Source organism: Vicugna pacos, chromosome 28 (assembly GCF_048564905.1).
Source record: "Vicugna pacos chromosome 28, VicPac4, whole genome shotgun sequence".
In the NCBI taxonomy this organism is placed as follows: Eukaryota; Metazoa; Chordata; class Mammalia; order Artiodactyla; family Camelidae; genus Vicugna; species Vicugna pacos.
The window spans coordinates 16,239,396-16,251,626 of NC_133014.1; the positions used below are offsets into that span (position 1 = coordinate 16,239,396).

General features: G+C 40.5%; 1 long non-coding RNA gene across 1 annotated transcript in view; it reads left to right on the forward strand.

The window, feature by feature from the left end:
- The window catches only part of LOC140690114 (uncharacterized), a 38,211-nt gene extending 27,886 nt beyond the window's left edge, over positions 1 to 10,325 (forward strand). Inside the window, exon 8 of the long non-coding RNA XR_012065296.1 lies at positions 9,948 to 10,325. This is a non-coding gene — a long non-coding RNA (uncharacterized lncRNA). The remainder of the gene's footprint in view (positions 1 to 9,947) is intronic.
- Positions 10,326 to 12,231: the final 1,906 nt, after the last annotated feature.

Below are 12,231 nucleotides of genomic sequence, written 5' to 3' on the forward strand. Positions count from 1 at the left end.
GGTAAGAAAAGCAGTTGGAAGTAATTCAGGGAACTCTGTTTTCTCACCATAATTAATCTGTCAAGGGGACATCCTGATAGATTTTCCTTTGATATTTAGGGGATATGAGTTTAAAGAAAACGTTTGTTCTGTATTCTCATGTGGCGTATGTTGAAGGCAACAGATTAGCAGAAGAACCCATGGCCAAGGTCATAGGAAAGTTGGCAATGACATCTTCGTGGGGTTTCTAGGCATGATCAGCCGGCTAAGTCCTGGGGCACTGCGTTTTATCAAGTACAGATGAGTGTACTTATGTGAAGGTAACTGAGGAAAACGGCCAGTAGCCAGAAAACACTGTCACAGGGTAAGACAAGGAGATTCTAGCAGCAGAAACTTCTGGGAGGGGAGGGGACAAGCTGAAAGCAGGGACGTGACGATGGGCTGAGCTCTCAGGAAATGATAAGATCTAGAGAGCTGAGGCAAGAGTCAAATCAGCGGCAGTACAAGGGAGCAGCGTGCATAATGTATTTCCTTACAGAGATGAGAACACTGTAGACCAGCCACACCCCCTGCCCCAGTTCTCTAGCCCTTGTATGGCACCTAGGTTTAAGTGTAATTTATCAGCAGAGCTCTAAAAAAAATTCATTGCTACTGCTGGTGAATGGCTAAAGCCTGGGATAGACTGGATGGCTGTGTTTCCCCTGAGTTCGCATATTGAAACTTCATCCCCAACATGATGGTATTTGGAGGTGGGGCCTTTGGGAGGTTATTCGCTCATGAGGGTGGAGCCCTCGTGAGTAAGATGAATGGCCTTATGTGAGAGACACCAGAGAGTTCTCTTGCCCCTCCTGCCACATGAAGACCCAGTGAGAAGACAGGTGTCTAGGAACCAGGGGGCAGGTCCTCACCAGACACTGAATTTGCCAGTACCTTGGTGTTGGACCTTCTGAGCTGTGAGAAACAAATGTTTGCTGTTCAAGCTTCCCCGTCTACGGTGTATTTGTTACAGGAGCCCAAATGAATGGACAGCCTGCTTTCACAAAAACATGGGCTAATGGCTCCCATGCTGTGACGTAGGCTCTCCTCTGCCCAGTTCTCCTGCAGGAACAGAGACATCCAACCAGAGGAGTAGCCTGGACCCATAGTCTAGGTTTCTGGGTCTACCAGCTTCCTGTCTTGTATTCCTGAAAAACTGAGACCTCTTCTTGGTTACCTTTGCACGGTCTGGATGGTATTTCTGGCCCTGAACATAATACTCGTCCACGCCATCTCCACTCCATATCTTGGTCTTGACTTTTCTAAAATTCATTACTTTGCTTCTTCACTTCTCATTTGAAATGGGGCCATCTCGACTTCGTTCCCACTCATTGATTCCCTCTGCACATTTGGAAATTATGGTAAAATGATTGATATTAATTCCATAAATATAAATGGCATCATTCCAGAAATCTCGATTGCTGTTGAATTAAACTTTTAAGCTTTTCCTTACAGAGATGAATTTGCCACTGCGTGGCACTCAGAAAATGCATTCAGCTCAGGGTTAGTCAAGTGTCCTTCATCTATCTTAGTTTAGCTTTTCCTTTTTGAACCTCAGTATCCTCACAGATATATTACCTAGCCTACTAATGGGCCAGCAGGGTAGATCACAGACTGTTAGCATTCACTCTCATTCCGGGTGCTTTTTGACTGACATACATAATGACGAATAATTAGAACAAGCAGGGGGTTTTGCTGAATATAATTAAAGATACACAAAGTAAACATACTCAACTGTAAAAATGAGGCACGTTCAAAATCACAGCATTTGGAAGGTATTGGCAATATTCTTACCAAAGGACAGTTTTTATAATATTGACGATGTTTCGTGGTATATATTTATTTGCAATTTTGATTTGTCCCTCTCCTTTATTGCTTCCTGTTAAACTGGAAGCTCCAGAAAGGAAGGCACCACATCGGCTTTATTCAGTGCTCTCACAAAGTGAAAGTTCATTAGAAACACTGAATATATATAAAAAAAGAAATACTGAATATGTCCTTCCTAAAGGCAAAAACGAATGATTGCTGTCACCTCCTGCTCCACTTAACTTTTTTTTTGTGGACTTGTATTTAGGACAAAGGGAAAAAATCTCATCTCTATCTAGGAGACAGTTTTCCAGCCCTGCTTTTCCTCCAGTCGGAGTTTTTCTTCTTTACACTCACAACTTATGGAAAGAACACAACTCGGACAAGCATCTCCTAGAATGTGTGCCACAGAGTCTTTAGGGAAAAAAAAAGTTGGTTGGAGGAAAGATTTGAACGTGAAAAAGTTTATGGGAAGCTCTGAGACAAACCAAAGAAAAAATGTTTCTTTACAGAAGAAATCCTAGAAGTCTTTGTTTGTGCTAGATGTAGCGGTCACCTCTGCTCAGTGCTGCATTCATGCACTTTCATCCTTGCCGGTAAACAAAGGAGGCCTCTTGAGGCCGAATATGCCTGCATGTGGTTTTCCTTCCTGTGTCGTTCCTCACCAAGAGCTGCAGGAATCTCAGCCCCTCTACTGGAAAGAGCAGGGCACAGGGGAGAGTAACTGGAGAAAAGGAAGGTGCAGAGAAAAGGGGGAAGGAACAGAGCAGCAAGAGAAGGAGCGGATAGCTTGCCGACCTAAAAGGGGCTGTTGGATCCCTTAACTGGAAATGTAAAATAATGTTTTTAGACCATACTCCTGATTCTCGATTCATAATAATTTCTTTTGGAAATGAACTACATCTTAGACACTAAAGACATTAAAAAGGCATTTCATTAAAATACGTTAAAATTTAAATGTAATGGTTAGTCTATTCTATAAATCTTACTACTTTGGCGATAGTAGGGTTTTTCATGTTTTAAACTAAAGTATAACTAAGGTACGATGATATTTACCTTTTGGTAAATTGTATATAACTCCGTGTCCCTTTGTATTCAAGCCCTCCCCATCTACCACCCTGAGCAACTACAGACTTTTTTTCCTGTACATACACTTTGTCTTTTCCAGGATGGCACATAAATGGAAGCATATAACATGCAGCCTTTGACTTGGTTTATTTCAGTTAGTATGTTGTATTTGGGAATTATCCTGGTATTGTTTGCTTCAGTAGTGCATTCTTTTTTTTATTGCTGAGCACAGCACTAAATTTGTTTATTCATTGCCCAGTTGAGGGAACATTTGAACTGTTTCCATTTTTTTTTCAAATTTTATATTTTCCATTTTTCCCAACTATCATTTGTGCTAGTTACCAGGCATTTAATATATGCTATAGTATGTCTTGCTCCTTTTTTTGCTTTAGACAATGCTGTTTTTTAAAGATGCAAAATTTAATAAAGTAGCCACTAGCCACATGTGACTACATTTAAATTAGTGGAAATTCAATGAAACTTAAAATTCAGTGCCTCGGTAACACCACGTTTCAGTTGTTCGAAAGCCACATGTGGCGAATCTGAATGACAACACCGAAATAAACAGCCCATCATTCTGGGAAATTCTACTGGATAGGGTTTGTTTTGAGCCTTAAACTAAGAAAATAGAAGGATTTATACTTCACTTCTTTTATGTCATTTCTTTCAGTGGATCCAAGTTTTCATTTAATATTGTATTGCTTCTGCCTGATGATTCACCTTCAACATTTTTTTGTAGCGTAAATCAACTACACAGACAAAAAATCTCAGTTCCTGTTTTACTGAAAAAGCCTTTGCTTTGTTTTCATTATTGAAAGATAGTTTTGCTGTGTGTAGTATTCTTAGTTGACAATTTTTATTTTCCCTTTCATCATTGTGATGGTATTGCTCTATTGTTTTCGGGCATACATAATTTCTTTTCATATATTTATTTACTTCTGGCAAATAAAAATAGGATTGTCTAAAAAATGGGGTGTTTTGATATATTTATCCATTGTCAAATGATTACCACAAACGAGCTGACGACCCCGTCTTCTTGTGCAGTTACCTTTGCGTGTGTGTGGTGGGCTGGTGGTGGGGGCAAGAATACTGAGCCCAAGTCTTCTACCCTTTTGGCAAATTTCAGGTATAGAATACTTTATTATTACCTATTCTCGCCATGCCAAGTTCCTTACACATTTTGTAGATAAAATCCCCTATCACATACACGGCTAACAACTATTTCCTCCCACTCCGTGGGTGGCCTTTGCGTTCTGTAATCGTTAACCTCTGTGGTGCAGAAACGTTTTATTGGGTGTAGTCTAATTTGTTTAGTTTTACTTTTCAGCAGCCAACTGATTGTAGGAGAACTAGATGAAGTGATTTTACAACAACCTCTGGTTTCTGGCCTATGTGATAGAGCAGATATTAAAATGAAAAGAGATACAAGAAAAAAAAGGAAGTCACTGAGGCAAAAAGTTGAAAGAAGGGCTGAATGTGGAATATAATAAACTCTCTCTGGACACAGTGTGTTCAAAACAAACACAAGACTCCCAGGCAGGGGTATCCAGTCGGCGATTAGATACAAGCCTCTCGAGTCTCAGAGAGAGGATTAAAGTGAAGATATAGACTTAGTGATATCTGGAAAAGAGCCACCAGAAGATGCCAGGCGCTGTCCTGCATGCACAGGAGGTAACAGTGGAAAGACAGGCCAGGTTCTTACTCTGATGGAGCTGACGTATCAACCAGTAATAACCAAACAGACAAACGTGTGAGTAATGTGATTTCAGAATGTTATGAAAAAAGCCAAGAGTGCACTCCCGAAAAAGAATGCTAACGTTTAAAAGTTGAATGAACAGAGAAAAACCATTTGCAAGGAGCCAAGAAAGAGAGGTAGCTCCAAGTAACTGAAGGAAATGAAGGGCCGGAAGGCATCTGAGTGTCAAGGGGGTGTGTGCGGAAGGACCAGCACTAAAGGCACCAGCGACCGGTGAGGTTTCCGCTCGATTCCGTCCAAGGGGCCACGGCTCTGCCCAGCTTCCATCAGGGCTGCCAGAGTGGGCACTGCGAGGCTGGCTTTGCCGCTCTGGTTGCTGATTCTAAAACAAATCTCACCACACTTCTGACCTTTCTTCCCCAAAATGTCCCCGGGAGTAAAACTGAGTCATTCTAAAGGGATTAAAAATCATATGTTCTTTGTTCAAGTTAATGTAGCTGTCTCATTTCTCAGGCAAAGAAAGCCTTCGTCCCTCAAGCCACGTCGATGAAAATGGATACATTCCGATGTCACTCTCTTTGTGTAAAGAAGAACATTTTTTTTTTAATTTCTCACAATCCTTAGGTATGCCTCTCTTTGTAACTGCAGAAAGTAATATTTGTCTGTACAATTGGGAAGATCTTAAAAGTAAACGAGGTTATGCTTTGTTCCTGGAACCATGAGCAGGATTTCACGGCACCAAATTATTTTATTTACAACGTAGTTGCTTGTCTTAAATGTTGAATGTGATATCTTGAAGATTATTTGAGATTCATAATTTTTTTGCCTCAGATTCATTTTTCATTAGCCAGTTGCCTTTCTGTGAAGCTTCGAATAGAATCAGTGTGAGATGTTTTCATCTTGAATGCGCTTCAGATGTAATTATATTTCAAATCCTGTCAGGTTTTACTCGTACTGTTAATGCGTCTGTGTGTGCACTAAGGCCAAATCTCTTCCATCCATTTCTTTTTCACAGGCAAGAATTATAGCGTCAGAAGAGCTATTTTCTGAGTTAGCTGTAAGCCAGGCAGAAGCTTTACTGTGGCATGCATTTTTTTTTTTCAGAAATGGCAGGGGAACAAATTTCACAGTGGGCAGCAGCACTTTGAAAACATGATTATTAATCTTTTTCTGAGCACAGTGCAATAGATAAAGAATTTAGTTCAGCAGGAGGAAAGCCTGAACAATTTTTGGATTTGTTGCACGGTGTGAGATGGAAAATAAAATGGGTAAATTTATAGCCCCAATTTATTTTCCCTAGAAAGTTTTGACTATAAAGCCATGCAAAATGTACAATAAACTTTATCTTTTTTCCTTTTGAACTTTTGAGGACGCCGGCTCTCCACTTTGTCAAGTGCCTTTTGATGGGTTTGCGCCAGGTTGAACTAGAACAAAACTATGGTGACGAAAAAAAAATAAGTGAATAGAAGAATTTTGTTATGTCACCTCAAGGGCTTTCTAACAAGAAGCTCACTCATTTATGCAGGTAACGGCTATCTAGCAAATCACTGCCCAGGAAAGGGCCGGACCAGTCACACCTGTTCACTCTATTCATACCTGTTAAGCTATACTGGGGAAATTATTTTTCTTTTCTTCAAAATCCACTCATTTCATTAAAGCGAAGACAGCATGACTATTATAAGAAATAAAATGATATTGTTTCAGTATTTTTCCAGGGGACACAGGAATATTCAAATTACGTGAAGACACAAGCAATTCCCAACATCCGAAAGCGCGGAGAGTCTGGGAGGGACCGTCTATGATGGGGCAAAGGAAGCCTGTGTTTTCTGCTGAGGCTTTGGTCCTAATCTTCAAAACCAGTCCCTGATGAGACGCTCAGGCCTCATGGAGGGCTTATCGGTGGGGGCTAAGAGTGGGTTTCCTGAGCTTAAGGTTTGCTCTGGAAATTTCCAGCACAAGCCTACCACCCAATTTTACATGGTTCCTCCTCAGTGTGAGGAAAGGGCGCTGGTGCCAGAAACAGCCTGTTTGCCAGGATCTAGTCTGGGCCTTGCGCTCCAGGTGCTTTTAGGTCAGGGTCGCAGCTCCGAGATTAGCGGCTGGTGGGCAGTGTAAGGAGGGAGGGGTGCGAGAGAGGGAGGGAGAGAACCAGCACGTGGGTTTATAAGTTTTGCTTTCATAGCATCAATTCTCTCTCCACTAACCCAATGGACAATATAATATTCTTTCCTTTTTTTTTTTTTTAACATTAAGAAAACAGTGAGAGCGCTTCAGTAAACAGGTTAGATAGGAAAAAAGTTCTGTGATTTCTCCAGGAGCTAATCTTCAACACACCTTTTTTTTCCCCTAAGAACCTTATAATTGTCTGGTTTAATTGGACATGTGGTTCAAGAGTTGCAATGAAATACAGTGAACTTTTTTTATCCCACACAGGATTTGAGTTCCCTGTATTAATAGTCATCTTTTCATGTTTGAAAATCAAGGTCACTTTTTTTCTATTAGAAAAATATATCCAATCTTTCTTCACTGTGAACCATGGGCCTCATAAGTGTAAGAATTGAAACAAACACCTTACACATACGTGTTTGCTACAGGCTTGGGGGAGACAAAATTTCTTGGTATCTCTTATTCCTCCTTGAATGCGGTGAATCTAAAATCATTTGCTTTAAACCGCGCACTTTGAGTTCTTATTACTTAACCCTTCGAAGCTCTCCAGCTGCTTTTTCTCCATCTGCATACCGTACATTTAGATTTTTCTTTTCCGTCTTTCCCTGTTGGGGGGGGGGCAAAACGTGAGATCGGTCTCTTGTAGACAGACCTCTAGTGCTGGGATCACAGGGTTAGCAATTTCAGCGTTTCCAAGCAAGTGTCCTTCTACCCTGTAGATTGCCATTGTTGCAAGAGTGGCAAAAACTCTTTCCCAAAACATATGCCAGAATTTGGGACAATAATGAGTCCCTCTTGTGAGATACAACAGAATCCGATGCCGATTGGCCTTGGAGAGACTAAAGTCAACTTATCAAACAATATCCAACTTCCCTCTGTTTTAATACAGCACCAAACGAGGTGTAAGTTTTAAATCTTCTTAAATCACGACCACATAAAACAACTCTGATTGGTTTAGAGTTGCATTTAATGTTTATGTATTTAATTATTGCAAGAATATGAATAACTGGACTTAAGGATTACGTTCACTTCTGACTACATAGAAGTTTAATTACTGTTAATAGAAAAAAAATAAAGAACAACTCTTGTGTTAGACACAGAACTTCAACTTCTCTTTAGCCATTGTAGAGGGGTCTTCAGTGAGCAAAAGATAACTTCAGTTTTAGGGGATGTTGTGGGCTGACTAATATTGTGATTTTTGTGACCTTTAAAGGAGAAAGTTACTTTTTAAATTGTAATTCCTTACCAAGATACCCTTAAGCTTTGTCAAATATTTCCAAGCCTGAATTGTTATATTTTGAAGCAATCCCTGGCTATTATCCCTAACACATCCACAATCTGTACCCCGAGTGTCTGACTTCCCCAAACTTCAATAGTGAGAACATGGGTCACAGTATCTAAGAGTGTAAAATATTGTACACGCAAAGCAGTTGCCCCATCTTTGTGGGCCCATACAAGGAAATGGCCGAAGTTGTGATGACCATTACCTGCACGCAAGACTTTTTGTGTAATTACCTTCTTGACCCTTCAGTGGATCAGGGTCCCAGCAGGAGGCTGATGGAGCATGAAAACTGAGTTCTTTGAAAAGTGAAAGGAGGCACGGAAGAGTTATGAAGTTATAAAATGTGTGTGTGTGTGTGTGTGTGTGTGTGTGTGTGTAAGAGAGAAAGGCAGGGAGTGGGGAGAGGGAGACTGGAAGTCCTGGAAATGTGCTAAGACATGCCCAGTTTTATGACATTCATGACATAAACTGTGGATGATAAGTCATAATTCAGTCATAAGCCAGAATATGAGGTTGAAATTGTTCACAGGACAAAATGTAAAATACAACAAAGAGAACTGTGAGCGTGGGAGAATTTGGGTGGAAATCACTGCATCCTAGGAGCATTCTAGTCATGAAGACTAACAGGATCTTGAAAGGAAACAGGCCTGCCTTGCACCATCATCATCTGCGTGACTCAGCATTGGACTCTGTTCCTGATCCTGTTTCTAATAGTTGAATAGACCTCGTGCAGCTTCTCTCCTGTAGAACTGTGATGTTTCGTCTATCACGAGAGAATAGAAATGGATTTGCAAATCTGTATTTGCCTCTGCTCTTTTTATGGGCGACCGACCATCTTTGAATCATGGTGCAGTTACCTATTCTAACTACCTCTACTCTCCTGTGCCTCCTTCCATGGCCTCTGGATAAACATCCGAAGATTACAGTTTGAAAATCACTGAAGCAATGATGTGAGAAATTTTTTCAGTATAAGAGTCTTGAGATAAAGCAGGAATGGCTTGACTAACTGGAAGGCTTGCCTTCCGTCCTGCTTAGAGACGCACCTTCCTCTTGTTTTGTTTTGTTTTTTAAAAGGGTGTTATCAGTCTTGTAAACTACTGCCCACAGCCGAAGAAGGGAAACACCCAAACCCCTACCACTTACAGAAAGCCAGTCGTTCTTAATCTGTTAGAGTCACATGTGACTCGCTCTGAGCGGGTTCTCTGACTACAGAGGATGGATAATTTTTAGCTTATCTGTCGCTACACGTTCTTAGCAGCTTGTAAATTTTTACTGCTCCTGTTTACACATTTCCTTGCCACGTTCATAGCATGCCAATTACTTGAATTAAAACTCCAGAGCCAGGGGTTGTATTTGAATGTTCTGTTTAAAACACACTGCCCACCTCACCATTCCTTTTAGACGGAGCTAAATATTTTCCTTTTCTTTTCCTTTTCTTCTTCTTCTCTCTCTCTCTCTCTCTTTTTTTTTTTTTTCTGGCTCCCCCAAGTCAACGTTGTTTGAAAGCTTTAGCTCTAACATCAGTTTTCTACAAAGCAGTGCCTTGCCGTAGGAACACGCCCACAGTGAGTCGAGTGTATACAGAGGACATTAATTTTTAAAGTACACGTTTTCAATGATATGACAGAGCTGCGGCTATTTCCGGAACATAGCTGGTATCCAGGACAGATGTGAATTCACACCAAATCAAGACTACATACAGGCAACCCTTAAAACACTTTCAGTTAGTCATGTATTTCCAAATTCTCCCAATTTTCCAAGTTTTGATGCTTCAGGAAGCTGACTCTTGAATCAGTTACAAATTCATTTGGATCCGGGAGAGGAGGGTAAGTGTTTTATTCTTCTTTAACGATTTTTGGTGGCAGTGCTTCTCCTTTGAAAAACTGCTTAATTACTTGTCTGTCTTATCCCCAGACTCCTTCAGGAAATGGAATCAATATGAGTTATACTGGACCTCGAAGAGTGACTGGAATGATAATGAACGAGGCACCAGGAAGCTTTACCAACAGGGTGTTCAGTCTGCTGAGCCTCGCCACACTGCCCTTCAGGTGTCTGAAGGCCGTGCGACACTTCACACGGCCATGAACGGGGCTTATCACTTAAAAGAGGCTGCAGAGACGAGTGCAGCTCACCAAACGGTGGATGACGAGGAGGACGTGAATTTTTGCAAAATTGGTTCAACTAGTAATGAGGGGTTAAAAATATTGGCACAAGATGTTGACTTTCATTTTGCAAGGAGGGAAAAAAACGCAAGTCCTTCCAGCTACCATAGTCGGGTGATTATTTCCATTACAGAAATAAATTATGTGTCATAGTTTGATTTTACCAGCGTGTAGGTGCCTTGGCCATAAACACTATGGGAAAAAAATTGCTTTCGGCTGAGGTATTTCTTTTCTGCAAGCGGAAGCTGGAGATGTTGGAACCGTGGCGTCTCACTGGAGGATTATACCCAGTGGTTGAGGTTTGGAGGAGCAACCAAAGTGTGTTTGTCCGAACTGTGGCTGTCGGTCTTCATTTTAGAGACTGACATGAAACTCAGGTCTCCACGGAAAGCACTTTTGACGTCTCACTGCCCATTCACCTCACTGGGGGGAGTGATAAGGGTATTCATGATTTTTTCTTATTGCTTTCTTATTGTCTTATAAAACGTTTTTAATGTTATCAGCTAGCCAGAAAAATACATTAAGAAAAAATAAGTTGAAATGCTGTGACAATGTTGGGCTGCGTCTTTGGAGTCACTTCTGAGGGTCTTCCAAGTGCCCCATATGGAGTAGAAGAAATAACACTTCTAAAGTTTGAGGCTTTTTTCATGTAACTATTTTGCCATCAGAGAACTAGGATGTTCCATTTTCACTGGAAAATGCTTATGCTGTTTTGGATTGTGGAAAAAATATGTTCGACATATATTTGACATAGATATCTTTGAAATGTATGTATTTGAGATGCAATCTTCCTCCTCCTTCTCCTCCTCTTCCTCCCCTTCCTCCCCTTCTTCTCCTCCTCCTCTTCCTTCTTCTTCTTCAATGCAAGCCAAATAGTGACATTTAAAGATAAAATGAATTGAAGTAATTGATTCTTTGAATCAGACAGAAGAGTCGTGAACAATGGGCAACATCTTGCCCATTGAATTGAATTCAAAGCCTGGTTCTTCCACGGATGTTGCAAATTTTTGACCTTAGGAAAATCATTTCATTTTCTTTACTCTAGTTCCTTTATTTATAAAAATGAGGTGTGTGAAAAACAGTTGTTACTCAATTAAAAATAAAACAAACAAACAAACAAAAAACCCGCTAGTGATTACTAACCTGTGGGCTATGAGTTCCTGAGAGCTGTGAAGTTACTTTGAAAAGGCTTCAATTCCAAGTAGGAATTCCAAGTTTTGTTTATAGTGTCTAGTGATTTACTCACTTAAGCAAAATACTCGGTGTATTTCATATAATAAAAATTTCCAAAAAGCTTTTCTCAGTGTTTAGTGGCTATTTCTCATAATGTAATTTCTCAATCAGTTGAAGTGGTTGACATCTGCTCATCCAGAAGGCTTTTTTGTTTTAATCTTAGGAAGGAGCATTCGAACAAGTTTGGCAATTACTTGAAGATATTGTCTTTCAAGTCATTTCCAACATGGTATTCCATGATTTGAGGATAACTTCATTATTTCTACCTCAACTTAATTCAAATGAAAAGTCAATCTGGCAAAACTGAGCTCTCTTTTATGAAATAGCTGTGTAATACACATTCTCTCAGACTTAAAATCTGAACCTTTTTTTGCCACTACGGGAATGACCATGTTCTACAATCCCTTGGTCTATCACATGCATAATGGGTGACCTGAGAAATACAGGGGAGTGGCATCTAAAGTACAGGAGGGCTGCTCAAGTGTCCACAGAGTGAGCACTTGATGACGTATGGCTTGCACACAAACGGAATGTGGCATGATTCTTCAATGTTGAATTAGATAATCATTCCTTTCTTTAACCTTTTAATATCTAAATATTAGACTTTTTCAAGACAGGTATCAAATTTCTTTTTTGACTTATGATAATAAAAAGGGAACATTTTGATAATATCTCTGCCTCCATTGGCCCTAAGCTCTGTGGCATGTGTTCTGAGGTGCTGTCATTCCAGGCAGCATGAGAGTGTCACGGTAGTTAGTGTTCAGTGTCAGACACCTCCCACAGAACTGCAAAGCCTCTGATTC